The sequence below is a fragment of the Chelonoidis abingdonii genome, chromosome 2 (assembly GCF_003597395.2).
Source record: "Chelonoidis abingdonii isolate Lonesome George chromosome 2, CheloAbing_2.0, whole genome shotgun sequence".
Classification (NCBI taxonomy): domain Eukaryota; kingdom Metazoa; phylum Chordata; order Testudines; family Testudinidae; genus Chelonoidis; species Chelonoidis abingdonii.
This window is the reverse complement of record NC_133770.1, coordinates 177617279-177628407: the sequence shown is the minus strand read 5'-3', so window position 1 is coordinate 177628407 and position 11129 is coordinate 177617279.

Below are 11129 nucleotides of genomic sequence, written 5' to 3'. Positions count from 1 at the left end.
TGATATAAACACATGTTTATGAAAGAAGTACATGGACTACAGTAGGGGCACAGAAGAACAGTTACTGTAGCAGTACCTAATGAATTTGCCATGCCTTGACTTAAGCTGTCTGAAATGTTGACTTGGAAAACACACTTTATTTTCCATAAAGCCAGACAATTTTTGTGAACTAAGCAACAAAACAGAGAAATATATAGCTCAGTGAGTCAAGAGGGAATTGCAAAGCAGTTCTGTGGCTCTGATAGAAAATATGGGTTTATTACCTTTGAGAGGGCTGAGACTGGCAGAGCCAGATTCAGGATTTTATACTGATTGATACGTTTGAGAATTTATCGCAACTCCAGGTGAATGAGGGAAAGGGGAGACAATGAGAAACGAATTCACAGATTAGGCATCAAAATTATGATTCCTTAATTGCGTCAAAGGAAGATGGATGCCTTCTGAATTTTATATGCAACTGGATAACACCAGTCAGGTACCTCCGATTACAAGACCACAACTTGATACTACAGTAATAGTTTACAAATGCATATAGCTAGCTTTGTTAAGTCAAAAGGAGCAAGCAAACTTTCTGAATCACTAGAGCAATTTATTTTGTGTAGGTCTAGAAATTACTGTTTCCACATCTCTCCTCCCTATTGTTACCATAAAGCACAGTAGAAAACATGAAAAGGTTTTTTATTTGATTGCAACTTTGTTCAGTGACTCAAAATACTCTGAGCTAGCCCCACAGCAATGGGGCCAACTTCTGCTCTCTCTGTTGCACTCATGCAATAGGGTTGTGCCAGTGTAACAGAGAGTGCAGAATTTTGGCTTATGGTGAGCAAACTACAACCGCCCTCTCTCATTAGGGCACACTAGACAAAGATGCCACTACTCCTTCCCTTTTCTGTCTGTGACGTTATTGACATGAACTGTGATCGTATAGATCATTGTTGCAACCAGAGTCTTATGGTTGCACCAGGTCGTGTGCAGAGGAGGGCAAGTGGGGTGTCTATGGAAAGGTTGTAATTTACTGGTTATGATTATGCTGTCTGTATATGTGTATCATTTTTGTATTTGAAGTTATGAATATTGGCTATGTTCTTGTATCTCAATGTGTTTGATGCTAAGTAGCCTCAGTGAAGCATTTGGTCAGCTTCTTGAGAAAGGACTAATCTCAGTAAGTGCCCAATCAAGAGACACTTATCTGACAGTGGACTTTGGGAGACGCCAATCCACATCTGAGCTTTCCTGGGAACGTTCAAATTAACATGTAAACAATGGCAGCAGCCTGCAAAAAGCTGACTCATTCATAGACATGTGACTTGCCCAGGTGGCTACAAACTCCATCTTGTTGCTGTGATTTTGCACAGGAGAACAAAAGGGTTTTGGCCCACAAGAGAGAGAATATAAAAGGTCTAGGAAGCCCCTCCATTTTGTCTTCAGTTGGCTTAGGAGATGGCCTCTCCACCCCAAAGAGATGCCTGAAAGAAACTGGAACAAAGGACAGTAACTACGGGAGTGTGAGTGACTGCTGGACCCAGACTAGGAAGGAGTCTAGTTTGTGAAAGAAGCTTATTGGAACATCTCTGAGAGTGAGATTTACCTGCATTCAGTTTCTTACTGTATTAGGCTTAGACTTGCATGTTTTTGTTTTATTTTGCTTGGTAACTTACTTTGTTCTGTCTGTTATTACTAGGAACCACTTAAATCCTACTTTTTATACTTAATAAAATCGCTTTTGTTTTTTATTGAACCCAGAGTTAGTGGCTAATACCTGGGGGAGCAAACAGTTGTGCCTATCTCTCTATCTGTGTTATAGAGGGTGGACAATTTATGAGTTTATCCTATATAAGCTTTATACAGAGTAAAATAGATTTATTTGGGGATTGGATCCCATTGGGAACTGGGTATCTTGGTGCTAGAGACAAGAGCACTTCTTAAGCCATTTTCAGTTACGTCTGCAGCTTTTGGTGGACGTGGTTCAGACCTGGGTCTGTGTTTGCAGCAGGCTAGTGTGTCTGGCTCAAAAAGACATGGTACTGAAGTCCCAAGCTGGCAGGGAAAATGGGCTCAGAGGTAATCTCAGCACATCAGGTGGCAGTCCCAAAGGGGTTTCTGTGACCCAACCCGTCACACTGTCTTTATGAGTTACTGACTTTGAACATCAGGAGGAAGGTACAGAGAAGCAAAATAATATTTTCTTTTACACAAATCAGCTGCCTTGTTTTGTTTTCACTCACTGATAAACACCCAGTCCTTCCTGGGAGTTGTCTTGACCTGGATTTACAAATGTGATTTAAATCTACACCATAGGATGAATGATAACAAATGTGAACAACTGCTCAGTGGGTTATATCTCAAGCATGTCAAGGATGTATTCCCTTTCAAAAGATGCACATCAGGCCTTAAGACATTAGTATTTGAGCACTTAAGTACTAATGATTTGATACTCTTTGAATGTAATGGTTTGTATTGGATGTGCAATGTAAGGGAAGCTGCCTATGTCACAAAAGGGGTCTTGACATAAGTCAGCAAACCAAACAAGAATGTGATGTTTTCGCTCCATGCTTTCTGCGCAACAAGAAGATAGCAAAGATAAGGTTTGGATAAGTTGGATTCCCATGGACTGTGGGGAAGCCAGGCCATTTCAGAGAGGGTTCTTCTTGAAGGTTTGGGTCCTTGTTGTAGCAGGTATAGTTGGTCTAGTGAAAACCCTGGTAGAAAAACTCCTGCAGGGTTCAGTTTGTAGAACTAAAATGACTGAACTCTGCAAGGATTTATTTAGATTGATCAGTTGCTACCTTTTCTATGTTCAAATAAGCACTTGATAATGTAATCCAGCTATTTAGTGGTTGACTATAAAGCAAGGTATAGCTTTGAAACCCACAATCAAATCTTCAATACCTTTTTGGTTTATCCGATGTTTATAAATATCTCTTCTGCATTCTGGATTGCTGACTGGCCATTCTCCAGGTGTGAAAGGAAAGTTGAGAAATATTTGGTAGGGAACTAACAAACAATAAAAATAGCCAAAGCTGTAAAATCAAGGTGGACAATCTAATCTTTTCTATAGTGGCTATCACCAAAGTATACAAACAATTACCTTTGAAGATTCTTCAGATAGTATTAACTCTCTTAGCACATTCTTGGGCCTTGCTTTCACCAGGAAAAAAGGTGTATATTTGATAAGTGTTAGCTAGCACATAGTTAAATCCTAGTGGAGACAAGGCAGTAGTAGTTATAAACTACCACATGTTAGCTAACAGGCTGCCCACTTGTTAAATTTTAAAACAAGCACCTTCGTACTTTCTCCCATGCTGCCCCTCACATGTGGGAGGAGTTCCCTGTAAACATCCACAAATCTAACTCATACGCTTTAAAACCCATCTTAAAACTCTCCTTTTTCCATGATGCCTACAAAAATCTTAACAACCGTTAGGCTGCTGGTGTGCTGAGTCCACTGCCTGTCATGCTGACCAATGTTGTCTTATTATGTCTTTCTCCTCCCTGATCTATCTGTCTGTATCCATCTGAGGTCTTTTCTCCTGTACTTGGCCATGTCCACAGTACAGGCGCTACAATCACAGTGCTGTAGTTATGTTGCTGTAGCGCCATAATGTAGAATCTTCCTACGATGAGAGAAGGGGTTTTTCCATCACTGTAGGTAACCTACCTCCCTGAGTCACAGGATGGAAGAATTCTTCCACTCAGCCAGCTGCACCTCTATGGGGGTTAGAGCAGTTTAACTGCGTGCTTGGGGGATAAATTTTCACATCTATGGGTGCTGAAGCTATGTTGACCTAACTTCAAGTATAGGCTAGGCCTCAGATTATAAATTCTTTGGAGCAGGGACTGGCTTTTTGTCCTGTTTGCATTGTGCATAGCACAATGAGGTACTGGTCCATGACCAGGACTCCTAGATGCTAAGATAATACAAATAATAAATAATAATAATTAAAAATACATTTTTTTTTCTAGCCTGGATGGAGCCTTAATAGAAATATAGAAGAGCTCTTCTGGCATGTCCTGGGGGCCTTCCCTAGCAATGACTTTCAAATGCATGGGGCTTAGAATGTTCTAAAAATAGGGAATAATGAAATTTGTGTTCAGATTTCTTGGCAGTGCTTTAAAATAGTGGAAGTAGCCTTTATAGGAATCTGGCATAGGGACAGTCATTAGAGCTAGCTGATTTTTTTAAAATAGCATAACATTTAAGACATTTTTACTCTGCAGGTTTTGTAAACAGACAATTTTTTGTTTCTTTAAACCTTTTTATGACCTTTTGAATCAAATTTTTGGTTTTGAACCTTTCCAATTTTTTCCTTTTTTTCCTCTGCACTTCCCTCTCCCCCATTTTATCACTGAGAAAGGTGTGTGTATGGAGGAAGGAGTAGGGGGAGGGTTGAGGAAAAAATGGGGAAGAAAGATGGATGGGAAGGGGAGAATGAACAATACCCAATTTCCTACAACTGTGAAAATCTAAATTGATAAAAATAAGTTTAAAGCCCATAACTTTGCACAACTATGAAAGCTTTAATCGTTAAAAATAAAAAAATATTCTCAAAGATAAACATCAGTATTATCTGTTGCAATATATAAAATTGATTTTTGCCAAGCCTACATATGACTGAGTTCCTGGAGTCTTGGTAGAGGAAAGCTAAATCTTATCTCCTCTGTAACCACATAACTTATTTCTTATCTAGTGAGGATAAAACATACAGACAGGAAAAAAAATATGTTCTCAAACTTTTTATATTGGCAACTCCTTTCACACAGCAAGCCTCTGAGTGAAACCCCTGCTATAAATTAAAAACACATTTTTTATATTTGCACTATTTTAAATGCTAAATTTACAACCCTATTGTTTAAAATGAATTTACCTTTTCTCACTGCTTTCAAATTGACTAAAACACATTTTTATCAAATTATTGTTATAAGAAAAAAAGATTTTTTAAATAGCTCCTGTTTAATACAAGGGGGGGGGGGCAGGCATGAAGAAATGTTGTCAATATCTCTATCCACACCAGACTTAGTGCCCCATTGGCACTCTTACTTCTGCGCTGCTGCTGAGGGCAGGCACTGCCTTCAGAGCTGGGCAGCCAGAGAGCAGTGGCTGCTGGCCAGACACCTAGATCTGTAGGCAGTGCCACACCCGCAGCATTGGAGAATTGCAGAAGTAAGGGTGCCAATGCCATACTATGCCACCCTTACTTCTGCTTCATGTTTGACCTATCTTCTGGGAGATGTGGCTACAAGGGATTGGGGGCCTAAGGCAAAATTTGGGGTGGCTATTGCCCCTGAAAGCCTCTCCCAGTGCCACCCTGCCTGCGTGTCTGACTATTAAATTATAAATTACTTTTTTTCCCCAATCTCAGTGTTTTGGCTTGGCTGCGGTTTAATGCATCTCTTCAGCTGCTGAACAATCAAGCCCTCTAACGCCCTCTCAGTCCCAGGGCCAGCCTTGGGGCAAATGGTGCTCTGGGTGAACTTCTGTTCTGGCGCCCTTTCTTTACAGCCGCAGACCGGCCATATGCAGGGCTGACAGCCTGTGACCCGCACATAATAACCTCATATCCCCCTGATGTGTCATGACCCCCATTTTGAGAACCCCTGGCTTAACCTACTGTCTGAGGTTATGAGCTACTTACATTGATTTAGACAATTGAGATTATTATAATAATTGTACAATAGGTACATTAGAATATTTTACCAAGAGCATCAGAATGCTAATAACCCAATCCCCAGATCAAAAAAATGTATCTTCATCTGGCATGAACATCTTTCTGCCTATTTCTATTTATGTAGGTTTTTATAAGGTATGGAGGTGGTATCTGAGAGCCTGTCTGCAATTCCCAGTGATAGGCAACATTATACACTTACTTCATGCTCATTCAAGGATCACATTAGCTCGTTTGGCAAAGTATAGCTCTGGTTGCTCATGTTCAGTTGATTATCCAGAATGACCCCCAAATCTTTTTCAGAGTCACCGCTTCCCAGCATACAATCTCCCATCAGATTGGGAAACTGAGACGGATGTTAAGTGACATACTCAAGATTACACAGGAGGAAAGTGGTAGAATAAGGAATTTGGAGATCTCCTAATTCCCAATCCAGTATTTGAATATACAACAAAACCATCTTTTCTCTCTTCATAGCGTCTTTTTTTTTTTTTAAATCCTCTTGAAATTCCTCAAACTGAAATAAACATGAAGTGATAGGTCAACTAATCAATTAATGTGACTCTAGATAGATATCAATACATTGTGGGCTTGCATCAGAAAGTTTGTCTATACTATGGATTTTTTTTTCCTGGTGAAATTAGCAGTATAGTTGCATCAGTGCAAATCCGAATTGCAGACATGCTGCGCTATTGTAAAAAGTGACTTGCACCAGTTTAATTTATCCTGGTTTTAAAATGGGATAAGATCAGAGGGTTGCAGGCTAATATAAAAGGAGCTGCAGTGTATACTAGAGTCAATTGCTGCTTGGAGCCTGAGGAGTGAATGCGGTGCTCCTTGTGGACTGAAAGATGGTATCACTATGGACATCTCAGTGCTAGCAGGGACTGGGAGAGTAAGAGAGGGTGCCAGGCTGGCTGCTGAGCCTGAAAATAGAAGAGCCCTGAGGTAAGTATGAAGCAATGGTGAACATTGGGGCCATAGGAAAGTAGAACTGAAAGAATTTAGTTAAAGGGACATCATGGCATGTGGCTGTTATTCTTAGGGTCCTTAGGTTGGGACCTGGAGTAGTGAGTGGGCCTGAGTCCCCCCATAGGCTACTGGAGAAGTGGCCTACAATTAAATGGCGATTAAACCCTCCCAGAAGGGGATCTGAACTGTTAAGAGGCCCAGCTGGGGCCAAAACAGACCAGAGTGGTCCAGGGCTGCCTGGGAGGGGGCAAGTGGGGCAACTTGCCCCAGGCTCTGGGCCACGGCTTAGAATCCCTTCCCTGGCTAGAGGCGCCTTTTTAATTTTTACTCATCTGGCAGCGGTCTGGGTCTTCGGCGGCAGGTCCTTCAGTGCTGCCAAAGATGCGGAGCGAGCGAATGGCCCACTGCCGCTGAAGTACAAGTGCCACAGCCAGAGGTGCCTTTTTTAATGTCTGCTCTCTCGCTTTGCCCTAGGCCCCCTGAATCCTCTGGGTGGCCCTGGAGTGGACCAAGAATCCCCAGGGAGGCAGTCCTGGGGCTCATCCCCCTACCATGGTGTAGCGAGGGGGGTCCCCTCCCCCACGCTCCTGAGACAGGGAATAGGCTAGGAACCCTGCAGTCCCGGGCAGAGGCCCGGCCACCTATCCCCGCCCCCAGGAAGGCAAGGGGCGGGACCGGAAGTTCAAGGCCCCCTCTGCCTGTTCCTGCCCCCAGGAAGTCAGGGGGCGGGACAGGAAGTATAAAAACCCGGTCCCAGCCCTCAGTTAGAAGGAGGCCGCCGGAGAAGACAGACATGGGTGCCTGAGCTCCCGCTGGGCCTGGCTTACCCCACGCCCGGTATCCGGAGGGGTCCTGGCCTGACCTCCCCTGGGGCCAGCACTCAGAACAGCAGGCCGCGCCTTCGGACGCTCGCCCTGTGGAGGACTGGACCGGACCGCCTGGACCCCAGTACCCCGAGGACTGGACTGGACCCCCTGCTGCCGAGCCGGCTGAGGAACCTATGATCTGGGAACCCCTGGACGATGCCGGCGAAGGGCAGGTACCCAGGGAGGGGGAGGTTGGAAACAGCCCGGGGACGGCTGACTATAGTCAGGCCGCAGAAGGCCCCGAGCCGATGGTCGTGTGCATCGGCCAGGATCCCCACTGACCATCCGGTCAGTGTGTTTCGGGGGGAACCCTGCTGCTCACCCGGTCAGTGTGTTTCGGGCCAGGATCCCCACTGACCGCCTTAGCGGCGACAGCCGCTACTAGGGCCCCGGGCTGGAACGCAGTGGAGTGGGAGGGCCTGTGTTCCCCCTGCCACCCCTTAAGGGTGGCAGATTCCCCCCTTTACTTAACCTGATTGCCTCCAGTTGTCCCCTGCTCTGCCCTGCCCCAAAGGGCCGGAGCCCCTAAAACTGCTTGTTGCTCTGCCCTGCCCCAAAGGGCCGGAGCCCCTAAAACTGCTTGTAGCTCTGCCCTGCACCAAAGGGCCAGAGCCCCGAAAACTGTTCGTTCACTGCCCGGCCCTACCCAAGGGGTCGGACTACAGACTTCATTCGCTCAGCCCCTGCGACCAGGAGCTGAGCCCCGGCCAAGGCCGTTACACATGGCCAGGACTGCTTAAATACTTGGTTGGTCTAATACCCCAGAAGGGGTCTGTTGGAGTTGTGTTCTGTACAGACTATTCACTAGAAACAGGCAGAGAAACTGCCAGAAGCGGTCATCATAAACTGAGAAGTGCAGAAATATCCAGCCAAAAGGGGGGATTTGCCAGGGGTGGGTGCTGCGCTGTTACATAACAACATAAGTTTGTCGTGTAGACCAGGGCTCATCCTGCTAACATGTGGAAACTGCAACCTGCCTTGTGTCCGCAAGGATTTTATCGTGTGGTTAAATGGTAATATGTGGTAAGAACCCACCTTTTTTTTCCTAGTGAAGACCAAAGCCCGCGTCTCCAGTTACATTGATGCAGTGCATCTACACTAGGGATTTACAATGGCATAGTTACATTGGCACAAATCCCCACCCCCCACAAGTTCAAGTCCTCAGGTCCAGCAATATGTACCAGAAAGCTGTTGCAAGATGTAGCTGTTAGTCGTGACAGAGCATGAAAGTTAATTTTATTTTCTGGTTAGCAATTTCACCGCTCTACCATTGAAAAAGCCCTGATTTGCCGTCTCCTGATGTAAACCTGAATTTGTCTTGTGCATTTCTAGGAAGAGAAGATGCTCTCTTGCTCTCTGTACTCAGTCGTCTTAAAATTTTCATCCTTCCCTCCCCACCCAACACCTTTGTGTGTTGATGGAATTTACCACTGAGCAGTTACCATGGTAACCAGGACATGGCAGTTCTAGTAATGAAAAATCTGCAGAAAGCAAATAAGCAATCCGGCACATCCACTGCTAGATCATTTAGACAGAAAATAATTGTGCATTGTACCAATAATGGATAAGCAAGCCTGTTTAAAAGGGAACATGAAATAGAAAACTAATGATTGTTCATCCTCTTGTCTTATTTTTAAATGTAATCCTCTCCTCTAAGTCTTTTTTTTTTTTGATTGCTAATGTCACAGCTGCAAATACTGTGGTTCATGTGGTCCCCTTTGTAGTAAAAAGAGATGGAAAAGCCTCTGCTGCAAAATATATTAGAACTAGAGTGAGATGAAGGTGCTCAAGGAGGGAAGCAAGGTTCTGCTGCATGCTCCCCTTGACCCAAAGCACACAAGAAGCTCCTCTATGGTTGGGACTCTGACTCAGTCTGTAGAGGAGTTTTCTTTATCTCACTGTAGTTAGAATGCTAGGAGGAAAGATATACTTTAAACATGATAGCTAACACATGGTAGAAGCCTGGTGTAGACATGTTAGCTAGTTAAGATAAACCCTACAGGTACTCAAGAAAAACTGGGCTCACCATTCTTTCCAATGCCTTGTCTTAATTGGAGTGTTTTACTTCAGGGTCATTGGTTGCCAATTATCTTTCTCCCAGCTTCTCTCTAATGTAAATATAGTTGAATTTCATGTAGGCTAATAAATGCAACTGAAGACCAGCTAACATGCTAGCTAGAACTATCAAAAGCCTTCAGTGACATCCTTAATGTTGCTGTACATGTACTGCTATGGATTCTTTTTCAGCCACTGTCTCAAAATGAGTCTTTTGCTTACCAAGCTGTCAAGGTTTTTTCCCCTGTCTGAACTTCAGGGTACAAATGTGGGCACCTGCATGGACACTTCTAAGCCTAATTACTAGCTTAGCTCTGGTACAGTGCCACCACCCAGAATTCCAGTGTCTGGGGCACTCTCTGTTCCCCCAAAACTTCGTCCGCTCCCTGGGTTGCCTTGAGGGACTTCACCAATTCCCTGGTGAACACAGATCCAAACCCCTTGGATCTTAAAACAAGGAGAAATCAATCAGGTTCTTAAAAAGAAAGCTTTTAATTAAAGAAAGAAAAGGTAAAAATTCTCTGTAAAGTCAGGATGGAAAATGCTTTACAGGGTAATCAGATTCCTATAGACCAGAGAGGCCCCCCAGCCTTAGGTTCAAAGTTACATCAAACAGAGGTAAAATCCTTCCAGCAAAAAGAAACATTTACAAGTTGAGAAAACAAACATAAGACTAACACGCCTTGCCTGGCTAATTACTTACAAGTCTGAAACATGAGAGACTGATTCAGAAAGATTTGGAGAGCCTGGATTGATGTCCCGTCCCTCTCAGCCCCAAGAGCGAACAACAACAACACAAAAAGCACGCACAAAAGACTTCCCTCCACCAAGATTTGAAAGTATCTTGTCCTCCTATTGGTCCTCTGGTCTGGTGTCAGCCAGGTTTACTGAGCTTCTTAACCCTTTACAGGTAAAAGAGACATTAACCCTTAACTATCTGTTTATGACACAAGCAAACGAACCACCCATCCATCCAAAACAAACAGAACTTTTTATTAGCTTCCTAAGCTACCCTGCTTTTCGTTTAATATTCCAGTCTATATATATATATATTTGGTGGTTATAAAGCTCTAGTCTTTACCACTGGAAGAAAAAAAGATGATTGTCTCATAGAAGAAGAGCCATTATTTGAGGGAGATCTTATTGGGTAGTAGAATACTATGAATGGCAAAAAATATTAAAATTCTAAGTGTAGAGCAATACATTTTACACTACAAAACTGACTATAATCAGAGCCATCCCTTGGGTAGGGCAAATCAGGGCAATGCTCCTGGCCCTGCGCTTCAACATCATGGCGTCAGATGGGGCAAGGACAGCAGCTGTCTGCCTGCAGCAGGGCAGCCAACAAGCAGGAAGCAGTATGGTGTCTGGCCCCGCTTTCCCCCAATAGTTATTACTGTTTGGCATAGCTGTGGGGGAGGCAAGCCCAGGTCAGGAGTTTCTGGCTGCCGCACAGACAACCAGGCTTCACTGTGGCACCTGTGCACAGATCTGACAGCCCCTGCCTCCTCCTTGCGCTCTTGGGTCCCTGCTGGGCTCAGGGCAATGCTGGCAGGAGGGTTCTGTGCACACA